Genomic DNA, 15085 nt, shown 5'->3' with positions numbered 1-15085 from the left:
CTCTACATAGGAACCACCCAGAGTTATGCATTTCTCCCATCGTTTGATGCAGCTCTGGAGACCGTTTTTATAGATCACCCCAGGTTGGTCCTCCAACCATGACGTGACTTCGGAAATCAAGGCTGCATCATCTGGGAAATGCTTTGCTTTCAAAAACAACTTCATGGCTGGGAAGAGGTGAGAGTCAGAGGGTGCAAGGTCAGGAGAGTATGGAGGATGGGGAAGAAGTTCATAACCACACGCTCGTGCTTCTGATCTGGCGACATGCGAGTTGTGGACCGGAGCGTTGTCCTACAGGAGGAGGGTACCTTTGCTGATCTTTCCCCGCCTCTTGATTTTGATAGCTTCCATTAATTTCCTCAAAAATGAAGCATAATAGGCTCCTATAATTGTGGTACCCTTTGCCAGAAAATCTGTCATCACTACTCCATCCTGGTCCCAGAAGACTGTGAGCATGACCTTACCAGCGGAGGGTTGCGCCCTTGCCTTCTTTGGAGGTGGTGAGTCCAAGTGCTTCCACTGCATTGACTGGGTATTGGTCTCTGGATCATAGTGATGGACCCAGGTTTCATCCTATGTAATCAGTCTTTTGAAAAACTTTGAATCATCTTCTTGGCACATATCCAAATTCATCCTCGAGCACTCGATGCGTTCTCGCTTCTGGAATTGTGTGAGCAACCTGGGAATCCATCTGGCAAACACCTTATGCATATGCAAATGGTCATGCATGATAGTTTCCATATACCCTGTACTAATCTTGATATCTTGGGCTATTTGGCGAATAGTAATGCGCTGATCTTCCAAAATGGCAGCCTCAACTTGACGGACAGATGCCTTATAAATGGCAGAAGGGGGGCCATGTCTAGGAGCTGTTTCCACAGACTTCCGGCTATGTTTGAATTCACGATGCCAGCGTTTTACAAGGTCATATGATGGGGCATTATCACCATAAGTTTCTTTCATTTCATCAAAAGTCTCCTATGGTGTGCGTCCTTTCAAATACAAAAACCGGATCACTGCTCGACATTCAACAGGCTCTATTTCATACCTGACAGTTCAAACACCTGTAAAACAGAAACCACAATTAGTTCTGTAATTTGTCACATAACTCGTAGAGATATAAATCATTTCACATGCAAAATTTCAGGTAGATCAGACAACTGACATGGGTTAGGAGCATTACTTATTGCACGCCTCTCGTAGAATATATTAAAATCAACTGAGCAAGATTGTATTTAATTGTTAAACAAATAGAAAAAATAATAAGGCCCTCGGTAAATTGCTATAATAATATATGCTTTGTTACTTCTGTTTTTACTCTGATAAAGATGAATTTATAATTCTAAATTAATTGTATTGTTTTTGTGTTGATGTGCCGTTTCATCTATGTAATTGATAATCTAGTTTGTAATTGTTTGTAATATGAGCTTTGACAGTTATTTCTCTACTCGTAGTATTTACAATATTGCTTTACAGAATCTGTTTTTTCTACAAAAGTTTGTTTATATAGGTCTCTAATTATTGATCATATAAAGTTTGACAAATATATTTCTGTTTTTGTTATTTTAAATTGATAAGTAATTACTAAATTACTTATTAAACGTTCTAATTGTATAATTTATTAAACTCTAGTTAATTATAGTATATAGGTAACTCTGATCGAGTAAATTGATAATTTAGACTGCTGTATAACTGGGGATAAGAAACATATTTCTCGGTTTATAAGCTTGGCTGAATAATAAATATAAGGTTCATTGGTCCCCGACAAAAGGAGGGTGGACCTGTAAATTCACCCTTGTCCGTTCGTCGGTTCGTCCGTTCGTTCGTTCGTCTGTCAGCACTTTTCTCAATAACTACGCCTTGGAATTTTTTTAAATTTTGTACAAAGATTAATCATGGCATGAGAACGGATTTTCTGGGAAAACTCCGGTTACCCCCTCCTTAGGGGTGCCTTTCGGGTTTAAATGGCTAAAATTGACACTTTTTGATAATTGATGTCTTGGATTTTTATAAAACTTTCTGAAAAGTTGTAACTAATTGATTTCTATATAATTTTGTTTGTCTATACTTCGCGATATCTCTTTTAGGGCTATTAAAAACATCCCCTTTTGGGACTATTTTACCATATTTGTCCAAAATTTTCTGTGTATGTCTATTTAGCAGTTTTGCATAGTGCTGAACTCAAATTTAAATATGTTAAGGCCTCGGGGACTTTTGGGGGTTAAATGGCGAGGGGTGGCAAATGATGGACTTAGTCATTTCTTTTTTTTTTTGCATGGTGCAGAACTCAAATTTACATATGTTAAGTTTTAAAACTGCAGCGTTTGTTTATTTTCACGGGGATTTAATGTCCTCTGAGAACTTTGGGGGTTAAATGGGGGGAGGCGCAAATGCTGAACTTAGTCATATTTATGCCTCGTTCACTACGGTATTTGAAAGGACGCACACCACGGGATACCATGCATGTTTCACTTGTTAATTACTGATTACACTTTTTAAGTGGATAATTTATTAAATCTAGTTAAGTATAGTTGATAGAAAACTTTAATCGAGTAAACAAATCATTTACAATGCATCAAATACATTAAGTAAATATATACCTCTCGGTTTATTAACTTAACTTAATAATAAGTATTATATTGATGAGTTTAATTATTATTGGTTGAAGTTTTAATTAACTGGTCCGTTTATGAATCAATTCGTTAAACATCAGTTAACTATATTAAAGAGTAAATGTTAATTGAGTAAATAGAGGTTTTAAAAGATTGTGCAATTTGAAATAAGATGTATAAATTTCTTCTGCTTTTAATTATATTTTCCAGGTTAATGTATATAAAATTTGTAATTATATTTTCCAGGTTAATGTATATAAAATTTGTAATTATATTTTCCAGGTTAATGTAATTATATTCGTAATTATATTTTCCAGGTTAATGTAATTATATTCGCAATTATATTTTCCAGGTTAATGTAATTATATTCGTAATTATATTTTCCAGGTTAATGTAATTATATTCGTAATTATATTTTCCAGGTTAATGTATATAAAATTTGTTAATTCAGAAGTATTAGTGCAAGTTAAACAGGAAGTTTTGTGCGATGTACAACAATTTGCCTTTCACTGTAAACTGTGTATGTAAACGTTTAATACACGGTGATATAGTTGCGTCATTTAAAACTATGTATAGATGATAAAAGTATGTATACATATCTAAGCTGGACTCGAGCGTTACTGTGTTATCACTTATGTGTTTGAGTATACGTTCTGCCTGTGCGTGTGTATACATGAACAATAAGAAATATTCATGCGAATATGTTGATGTATCATGACAAGTATGTGCGTACATATATTTTGATTACGTATATGCGTCAGTGACACCGAAAATTCCCCAATGCGTATATGTGTGGAGATAGAAGTGAATTAAATTATGATACTTGGCGTACATAAAAGTCTTTAACTTTGCCTCTCTACATCAGTAGAAATGTCATTGGAAAGAACATCGATTATATATTTTTTGTTTGTTTTTGCTAGTATAAATCTCTTTATCGAAAGTGTATATATATATATATATATATATATATATATATATATATATGTGTGTGTGTGTGTATGTGTGTGTGTGTCTGTGTGTGTGCAGATCATCATATAATGATTAGATCACTCTGACAGATGTAAAAAAGCATTTAAAAATAAATTTAATTTAAAATAAATGTTTAAAATTCAACAGCAATTCTCACGGTTAACGGTAGCCGAATGGATTAGGTCCTTGCTAATGAAGCCAGGGATGGTTTCTGTTGCCGGGTTCGAATCTATCGACTGGTGTTAATCGTGACACCCTGCACTGATCATTCCCGAAATCATGAAACACTAGTGTCTGTAGATATTTAATAATTATCATAGTAAATAAGTATATATATATATATATATATATATTTAAAGTAAAATGAATGGCCATGTAATATGTGAGAGAATAGTGCATTTAGCGAATTGTTATTTTTTTATGTCTATTTTATGTTCATCCGCATTAAGTGAAGATGTGTCGAGTATATTACTCACTTTCTTGTGTGCATAGTATCAACAGTGAGAATGTCCTATTCTAATATTTTAATTCATTTATTTTCGTAGTTACTAGACTACCCGTGATATACGGCATAATCGCGTTGACACACCGGTTCTCGTCAAATCACCGAAGTTGAGCCTGGTTAGTACCAGATGGGTGACCATTTGGGAATTCTAGGCGCTGTATGTGCTCTCCGCTTATCTCGGCATTTGTTTCCAGTCATCCTGTACTTCACTTGCTACTGGTATTTAACAATGTCATCTCAGGAGATGTGTGGTTTGAGATTGCGCACCTCCTGCCACAAAAATTTCACGCGCAAGCAACCCTTCGTGGGTATCCATAGTCTGTCCAAGACTGAAGGAGCCTGCAGGTTACCCGTGACCCGTTGGGTCAGTATGTTATATTAGCTATGGACTTAATGTATGAGTGTGACACTTGTGACGTAAAGAAAATAGTTTTTTGTGACATAACAGAAACATTTCTATGAAAGTATATTAAAATGAAAAAAGAATATAGATAGATTTCTATGGGTCGTTCTATTTAGAATTGCTTAGTTTTGAAAAAGAAAATTTACAGCCATTGAATTATAAGTGGTAAATGTGCACCGAACAGATACCATAATACTTAAAGTTAAATTTAAATTTTGATACATCTTTTAATTTAAACACGAAAAAAAAAAACAACTGGGACCCTGGAAACGTACACAGTAAAACAATACGTGTTATTGTCGCGTTGATTATTTATTTGAAATGCAATTAAAAAAAAACATATTTTCGTGGTTATTTTTTATGTTAGTAGTTTAGAAGAAAATGTATGAATGTTTTTTAAGAAAGGTATATTAAAAAATGGAGAATAAATAAAAAAAAATCGCCGTTGTAAAATGCTCTTATGGTTGTCAATGGGTTAAAGTAGATTTATTTGTAAGAAAAATGCGTTAAAATAACTTAAACGTAAGACGGAAATGAACGTTGTAAAAAAAGCAGTAAGTATTAATAATTGTTTATTTGGATAATTTAAACGCGAAAAGAAAAATGAGACGCTGAAAACGTACACAGTAAAACAATACGTTTTATTGTCGCGTTGATTATTTATTTATAACGTAAATAAACAAACATATTTTCGGGGTTTTTATTTATGTTGGTAGTGTAGAAGAAAATGTATGAATGTTTTTAAGAAATGTGTATTAAAAAAATGGAGAATGAATTAAAAATAAAAAAGGAAGGCAGTGGGGAAATCGCCGGTGTAAATTGTCCTTATGGTTGTCAAAAGGTCAAAGTTGATTTATTTGAAAGAAAATTGCGACAGTATAGTTGTAATACAGAATAGTTGCAAAACATCCTCACCCTTCCCATGTTAAATAATAATTTCTGTTACGAAGTGCATACGAGATCTCATTTCGATTTGTGAAGCTTTCTTTGCGAGAAAGGAACAAAATTAACAGGAGCAGCGAATACATCGTTGAACGTTTCAGGAGCGCGTACAGTCGCTGTATACACACACGCTAGTGCGCGCAAAGATAACGAACCGTTATTCGTTTCAATTTTCCCCGCGCATTTTGCAAAAAATAAGTTTTCCAGCAACGGCACAAATTCAAATACGCCCACACACTTTTCTCAAAACAACAAAAGTAAAAATAACATATTTTTGGCGGACGTAGTTGAAAGCACCATCACGTGACACAACCAACCAATGAGAAAATTAAAAAGATTATCTTTTTAACAATTTTCCAAAAAGCCAAAATATCAGCAAAAACTACCACGTTTTGGAGCCGGTCTGGATATATAAAAAGAGCATTTTGCGCCCAAACGAATCAATCGACACAAGGCATGCTGCGACTCGTCCGCGTGGACATTAAACACGCGCACGCTCAATAATTAATTCCTCCACATGGCGATGGACCTTTTTACCCTAATGGACTTTTTTCCCTATTTTATCTCTCCGCTAAAGCAAGCGAGGGACTTTTATATTGTTTAATTCTTCCTTAAAAAGAACGGCTTTCTTCATTACATAAAAAACATTTAAATTTCTTATTTCATCATGTTTCTTATTAGCGCTTTACTTTTTTCTCATAAGAAGTTACAAACAATAACTTAACGCCAAAAAAAAAATCTTCTTTCCTAAACATTCTCAAATCCTTTCGAACTTTGAACATTTAGTTTGTTTTTTGCTTTCGTTAAGTTTGTTTTTGTTTTGTTTTTAAATAAACGATTGAGAAATCAATCATTTAAAATTTAAACCTATATTGTTTGTCTGGTTCCTTCTCACCACCATATGCTTATTCCTAATATAACATTTCTAAATAATAACGTTAATATTTCAGTTCGCAGGTCAAATTCTGTACAAGTAGCGATTTGTGTTTATTTGTTTACGCTGTTATGGGTTTATGTTTATGTACGCATGCGCAACCGGAAGTCGTAAACAGGATGTGTGGTTACAACACCCGTTACAAGGTCATTTGAGTTTTATAATTATATAGATCTTATTCTTTACTCTTTTTTACCTAGAATTTATTAATGCCTTCCTTGACACCACATATGTAAATCTATATTTCATATTCTACGCCCAAAATTATATTATCACTGCTGGTTTGGTATTATTAGCCATGCTTAATTTTCAGGAGAGTTGGAGAAAATCAGAAGTTATTTAAGTCATGTTTTACTTATGGGATCTTTTCCGTTTAATATATACTAGTTATACCAACACAACGTTGCTCGGTATGCGGAAATTATTTTAGTTTTTAAGTTTTGATTGTACATTTTTTAAACTCATACCGAAAAAGAAATAATATTTTTATTGTAAGGTAGAAAACTCCTATTATATTCTTTAATTAAAAATACGAGTTACATTCTTGCTAATTTTTATTTTAAAGTAATTATTTCAAAATGCTTTATATTATCAATCATATTGGTCGAACCAAGTAATTTTTAAATTAAAATTGTAGCACCAATAACATGATACAAGAATAACAAATGAATATTGATTTGTCAGCTATTTCTGTCTGACTTTGAAATCCGACAAGATAACTTTATATGTTAGGTATACTTTCTTGGTTATAAGTAGTATAGAGAAAATACACCAAGCAAATCTTCAAGCAGAGGTAGTAATTTTTGCAGAAGTCAGTTAGAAATCAGACTAGATCTTTTTTAAAGATTAACTCCAGATTGAATTCTTTCGACTATCTTCATACCTTTGAGGTGGGTTATTTATCTCTCTCCCACGTTGGGAAGACGAAACACAAGGCTGAGAAAGCGGGATTTTAAAAGCCAGTGCTCTAGAGGAAGAGCATTCTGGTCAAACAAAAATTACTTCAGCAGCACTGTCGGTCGGACGCCTCAAGCGACTAGCAATAAACTAATCCCCTCTCAAAGAACGAGTTTCAAGAAGTAATGTTTCTCACATATAACATTAGATATTAAAAATCAAAAATTTCTTTGCATCTAAAGACTTTTAATGTGAACACATGTGTTTACATAGGCATCACCACTTATCAAGGCCAAGAGGTCACTCGGGGGTAAGGGTTAAAGAGTGTACAGTAGAAATTTGACAATATATATCGTTAGTAACGGAAATTCGGTAAATTTGTTAACTTATATGGAACAGCTCGTCAAAAATTTATTTACGTTAGACTTGAAGACAACCATATTGTAGTCAGCTGGAAAGCAGGAAAACGGAAGACAATTCCATAGGTGTTCTAAGAAATAAGCTTTGTTCATGGAATCTACGTTTAGGTTCAGGCACAGATAAAGAGTGGAGGAAATTATTGATAGTGTTTTCTGCTAGACGGTTGTTTCTTGTGAAAGTTTGGCGAGGGGGGACCATAGATTGGAGCTCAGTCGAGCACTTGCCATGAAAATAACGATAAAGCAGAGACAAACTCGCAATATCTCTTCTGTGAGAAAGAGGTTGCAGGGAAGAGAAAAGGACATCTCCCACAAGGCTACAAAGTCTATTTTGAACTCTATCAAGGCAGGATAAGTCCTTCTAGCAGCTCCTGTCCAGATGTGGCAGCAGTACTCCATCCTTGGACGTACCTGGCTCTTATATAGATACAGAATTGTATCAGCAGTGAGATATCTACTGGATCGATAGAAGGACCCCACCATTTTTCCAGCAGCCTTGGCAACAGATTTAATGTATGTGTTCCACTTCAGATCAGGAGTAAAGGTCAAGCCCAGAAGCTTTTCAAAACAGGAGGCCTCCCCAAGACGAGAGCCATTCATTTCAATTGATGCCAGATGGGGATCAGAGCGTTGATGATGTAAAAATAAAAGCTTGGTTTTAGATGCATTAAAAGTAACAAGCCACCTCTTTCCCCATTGTACCACTTTCTCAAGATCAGAGGAGAGAGAATCGGAGAGAAATTGGTCGTTTACTGTCTTAGATGTGCTACCATAGATAGTAGTGTCATCAGCATAGATGTCTACAAATGATGTAAGGATGTGATTTGGAAGATCATTAATATAGATCAGGAAGAGAGTTGGACCGAGGATGGATCCCTGAGGGACTCCAGCATTAATACTAAGAGCTTCTGATTTCTGCCCATCAACCACTACTCTTATGAACCTATCAGAGAGAAATGATTTAATAATTGAGAATACATTTCCAGCTATACCGTAGCTGGAGATCTTGTGAAGTAAACCTTTATGCCATACTCTATCAAAGGCCTTTGATATGTTAAGAGCAATTGCCCTAGAAAGGTAGTCTCCTTCGAGAGATTCGCTAATCCTATGAGATATAACTAAGCACATCTGCTGTAGATCTAGCAGAACGGAAACCATATTGCGTGTCACTAAGAAGGTTATTTTGCTGAGATGGTTGATTACTTCTCTATTTAACACAGATTCCAGCAACTTACTCATGACGCACAGGAGACTTATTGGCCTGTACTGTGAGGGAGATTAGCGATCGCCTGAATTGTTAAATACAGGGCATACAGATGAGATTTTCCAGGGTAACATAATTCTCCTTAAGACAACGTTTAAACAGTTTTTTTTAAGGATGGGCGCTTGTTCTGGTTGAAGTCTTTTGAGTACTATAATTAGAATATCGTCAGGGCCGGTTGCTTTACTGGAATCAATGTTTTTGATTAGCTTTACAACATCACGTACAGATATTTGTATATCACATAGCGTATTTTCTGATACAGGAGGAAATATTGGGGGTGGCGGCCTTGGTCGCAAAGGGTAGAATTAGCTGCAAAGTTCTTGCCAAAGATTTCGGCTTTGTCTGATGCTGACGAGATTACCTCAGGTCCATTTATGATAGTTGGGATAGAACACACGCTTCTGTCCAGGATTCTGTTTGCGAATTGCCAAAACATATCTTTGTACAATATTGAACTTTGAACGATATACTTTGATAACAAGTTGACCTACCAAAATTGATTTGCTATCATTGTTTATATTTTGCAAAGCAATAAACGGTTCACTACAGGTTTTATTTCGGTATCAAATAATTTATACGACGGGTTGATACGACGTAAATGATTATCATATAACGTAAACTTTATTACGTCATCCATTTTTAAGTATATATGTGTGTGTGTGTGTGTGTGTGTGTGTGTGTGTGTGTGTGTGTGTATTGAAAAGAATTTAGAGCTTACAAATTGAATAATTCTGTAAACTTAAAGCAAGTATAAATATTAATACTAATTTAACAATCCTAACTAGATGACATCACTCAATATTCGAGATAGATCATTAAAAATTACAACAATACATTATTCGACAACGAATACAAAAACTTTTTAAAAATTTCCTTATTCCATGGAGTTTCAAATAATGGCTTTTATCCTCAGAGGAGGGTAGTTAGCGAAATAATATTCATAGACATTTTGCGGGTTAGCACATAAATTGAAAAAGGTATTATATCCAAGACGTCATATTTGTATGAAAGTTGATAATAATGCATATATATATATATATATATATATATATATATATATATATATATATATATATATATATATATTCTTCCTCGAATTCAAATTGGTGGCAATATCAATACACGCGCTGTTTTCTTATATTATTTCGTTGGCTTAATGAATGACATTCCTGTTTTTTTTCTTTCTAAAGTAAATAAATTCCTATTTTCTGAAAAGTTTACGATGAATACATTCAGTATTAACATACTAATAACTGATTGATTCTACGTAGCGAAATAACTGCTGTAAACAAATATATGGAATCTTTGACATGGTGAAAGAAATAAAAATAAGATGAATAAAACTTTGGAATTTGGAGTGTAGCTGTGTTATCATCCACACACACACACACACACACACACACACACACACACACACACACATATATATATATATATATATATATATATATATATATATATATATATATATATATATAGCATGTCAGAAGGCGATGAAAAGGAATCAAATAAAGTGCCCGAGAAACAACACCGCCCGTTAAACAGTGTTTTTATCTGTTTATTTATTTTCATGTTGTTTCGCTTTTTCAAAGTTGCTAATGAGCTGTATTGGTTTCATTCAGCCACAAATGGCTGATTCAATACAATGAAACCACTGGTCCGCCTTTGGAATATGTATATATAGTTTTTAAATAAATATTTATAAATATATATAAGGAACTGAATTTTGTAATTAAACTCATAAAAACATCTCCCAAGATTATGTATTTAATTACTATATCAATATTCAAAGAAAATTCATATCGCTTCCAGTAAAATACTTGAATAGCAGCTTACTTGGCCTGTTATAGTGATCGTCATAGTCATTATACACAAAGTTCCGAGGATTTGTGATATAATATGTATAGCGAGAGCTTATATGCAAAAAAATAAATAAATAAAAAGCCTTAAATTTGTATTTCTCCCCTACTTAACCATTTCTATGTCTAATGTTCCCGGACTATTTACTTCCATCCTTAAAAAAAGCTTTGGACATTACGGAAAATCCAATGCGTAATTCCCGCTTCAAGTCTTCTTTACAGTCGGAAGCGATTTCCGATTCAGCAATTGAGCGACACTCCTCTCCCCATCAACCGTTGTTGTATGGGCGACTATTTTTAAAATCATTTTGCTCGGCAGTATTTGAGTTAGCATCTATTTCCTGTTGAAGTCAAATGCGAAGGAGACAGAAGAACATTAACCCGACTATAAATAACAATTCCGGAAAACAGCATTTGTGATGGACGAAGGCCTAAACATAAGATCTCTAGGCATCTTGTTTTCAATATATTCAACATCGGTATATTACTTCGACTGTGGGGGACTCACTTGTTTTCTTGCTTGCTAGCAAGCAAGCAAGAAAACAAGTGAGTCCCCCACAGTCGAAGTAATATACCGTACACACTGGATGACCTCATGAAAGAGAGAGTGAATGATGAGTAATGGGAGAAAGCAGTTGAGGTAAATAATTAAAAAAGCGGTGAAGAGAAGAAGAAGAAGAAGAAGAAGAAGAAGAAGAAGAAGAAGAAGAAGAAGAAGAAGAAGAAGAAGAAGAACGATGATAGAGAGGAAGAGAAGGGAAGAGGGGACTTATACTTTTAAATGAATAACGTAATAACGTATGATGTAATCACAGTTTTATAAATATATGTGTATGTTTGAGAGCAACAGCCCCACCCTAACTCACCCATGGGATCAACCTGACCTTAAGTGTGTATTGTTATGCATACCAATTCGAGAATATGTCTTTGACAATCAGTTCTGCAGAGTCTCATTCTAACACAGTGCTTGCCAACCATTGTGTCGCGTCACATTAGTGTGCTGCGGAGTGATTACTGGTGCGCCGTCAAGAGATAATAGCTAGAAGCCATTTAATTTCTTAACCATGATGACATGGCCCAATTCCAACTTTAACTAAAAAAGACATCAGAATCTTACTGCCTACATACCATATGAACTGGAATTTTCTTACCTAAACAACATTAAAAATAGAAAAGTGTGAAAGACTTTAAAATATTGAAGAATAGTTTAGAGTGTGTCTCTCTCACATTCGCTCACATATTGTAGCAGTAGTTAAGAAACACCAGGCACAGCTGTCTCGCTGATATTCACCATTATTATTCTATACCAGATATTGAATATAGGATATGTTGATTTATGTGAATAATTTTTTTTTATATAATCTTTGTTGTTTTAATTTTATTGCAAAAAGGCTTTATAAGTAGAACATTCTAATTTTTTATGATAGGTGTGCCGCAAAAATTTGAATAAACTCAATAGTGTGCCGTTATGTATAAAAAGGTTGAGAACCACTGTTCTAACATTCAAAACAGCTTCTTCGTTAACGTCTTAATTAAAAGAGTAATGGAATAAGTCGATAATTAAGGACGAAGACAAAAACATCACGTAGTGTAAATGTTCCGTTACTAGGGCAGAGAAAAGTGTTCCTTTCTGAAGAAAGGATGAATGTTCTAAAAAAGGGTAGTTCATTTATGAAGAACGCGTACCATGCACCTGTGATGAAGTCAGGGTCATGTAGATTTGTGTGTATCACGTGCTAAGTCTACCTGAGAGATGGTCTCTGATTCGACAAGATAAAAATAATTTTGAATGCTTGCACCAATCAGCGCCGAGCTTTGAAACCAAACGGTTTCAAAATCACAAACCGCGAGCTACGCCTGGTACTGCAGCAATCGTCAGTAATCACTATCGTTGCTAGCATCAGGGTTATGTAGATGTGTGTATGTATGTAGATGTGTGTGTGTGTGTGTGCGCGCGCACGTGCGTGCATGTGTTATAGTAAGTCCACATGTATGCGGTTATCGAAAACATGTTGGTGCTTCTTGTCGAACTCCACGGCCGACCGGATCAGGGGTTTTGGTTGCACTGCAAAAGAGAAGATTGAGATGGGAAGCTGTGCCGTGAAATAGTTAAGCACGCTTTGGCCACCTAGCCAGAAAAGAAGAAGTAGATTGTGTGTAAGTAATTTTTATCAACTTCTATCACGTGCTAAGTTCACCTGATAGATGGTTTCTGATTAGACAAGACAGAAAGAAAGTTGAATGCTTGCACCAATCAGCGTCGGGCTTAGACACCAAATGGTTTCAAAATCGCAACCTGTGAGTTATGGCTGCTACTGTGGCAATCGTTTGTAATTGCTATCGTTGCTACACTGTTTTGGTCAAGATCAAAGTGTAGTATCTGTTCCGGCAGATACTGCAAGCTATGACTAGCTATGACTAGCAAAGACCAGATGTGGGGGCAACCCCACATGCCTGACCTTTGACCGGCTTCCATTTCCCACCTCTCGGGAGCTGGTCCCCTTTTTCTCTTCCCCCTCCCTTCACTCCTCACATTAAAAATTGGCCTTGTGCCTAATTTGCTCGGTGGGGGAGCAAATAAATACCATCTGTTCCGGCAGATACTGCAAGCAAAGACCATATGTGGGGGCAACCCCACATATAAGACCTTGGTCAATGTAGGGGCAACCCTTCATACCAATTGTCACTATCCAGCTCCCCTACTCCCCGGGGAGTTGGTCCCCATTTCCCCTTCACTCCTCACATTAAAAATCGGCCTTGTGCCTAATTTGCTCGGTGGGGGAGCAAATAAATACTATCTGTTCTTCAGATGCTGCACTTCCATTTCTTGTTCTCTTTCGGTGGAGGAGCAGTCCTTCACAACTGAGACAATTTTTATTTTTGTACCTTTTCTCCATGTTAAAAAACGACCCTGGTGTCTAACTCTGTCCCGTGGGGAGGCATTGTAAATAGGTACACTGGTCCTGTGCAGTTCTAGGATGTCCATTTTTCCAGATTTTACCTTCTCTCTTTGAGAAAGGATTAGTTTAATGGCAAGCGCCTGGGGAGCTTCTATCGGGGAATGCCGATGGGGCTGCTCGAGAAATTCTATAGGCCAGAGTGCTTTGCTTCTTGGATGCTTGATTTTCAATCCCCCTACCTTTCAAGCCTTATGTCATATCTTCCTACCGTGAGAGGTATGTTAATACTAATTGTCCCTAGTAACTCAAACATAGCAGACTCAGAGCTTACACGGTTAACAAAGCTCTGATAAACATCTAGGAAAAGTCAACATAAGAATGCGTCGTCTCTGCCTTTGCGTATAGCAAGCGAAGGTGTGTCAGGCTTCTGTGCGTGTGCAACTGCTGTCACAGCTAACTTCTAAACTACATAATTCTAAACATCTGTGAATTTGTTTGAAAGCGGCAGCAGTACTCGTAATTGCCGTCTGTGAACGCGTATGCTTGTCTGAAAATAACAGCAGTCCGCTCTCTCCCATACAGTCGAATTTTTATTCAACGTGGTAGGGATAGCTGCGGCGTTGAAGTCTCAAACCTACACAGCTACTAGAGCTCTAAGTAAAATTTAGGTAGTCAACATAAGGATTTATCGTCCTCTGGTCGTCTCTGCTTTTACGTGTGACAAACGGGGCGCAGAATTACAAATCCAAGGAGTGGCGATAACAACGTTACTTCTGTGCATGTGCGACCGTCGTCAGCGCTGCTGGCTGCTGCTGATCTATATAATATTAAACATCTGTGTGTGTGTGTGTGTGTGTGTGTGTGTGTGTGTATGTATATATATATATATATATATATATATATATATACATATTATTATATATTAATGAAATTAAAGGGATGTAGTGTTTACTTGATATATGCAGTGGTAAACTTCAAACTAATATAAATAACAGTATTTATATATAGAAAATGTAATCCCAACCGAATTAAAAAAAGCTCGATACACTCTCTCTCTCTCTCTCTCTCTCTCTCTCTCTCTCTCTCTCTCTCTCTCTCTCTCACACACACACACACACACACACACACACATATATATATATATATATATATATATATATATATATATATATATATATATATATATATATATATATATACAAACAGCAGCCGTCATAAACTACTGAAAAACATGTTTTGCTAAATGATTAAACGTTATCATGACACCGTTAAACAAAGTAATACGTCTTTTTATACGTCACTAGTTCTGTCTACTCGGTGTTGCCGGGAGTTGCTTTGCTTCAATTTTGTTTCGTTTTTTATGCTATTTTTTTTCCTTACT

Source organism: Euprymna scolopes, chromosome 29, assembly GCF_053919585.1.
Source record: "Euprymna scolopes isolate OS-2025 chromosome 29, ASM5391958v1, whole genome shotgun sequence".
Lineage (NCBI taxonomy): Eukaryota > Metazoa > Mollusca > Cephalopoda > Sepiida > Sepiolidae > Euprymna > Euprymna scolopes.
The sequence above is the reverse complement of the archived record's forward strand: the minus strand, read 5'-3'. Positions refer to the sequence as shown.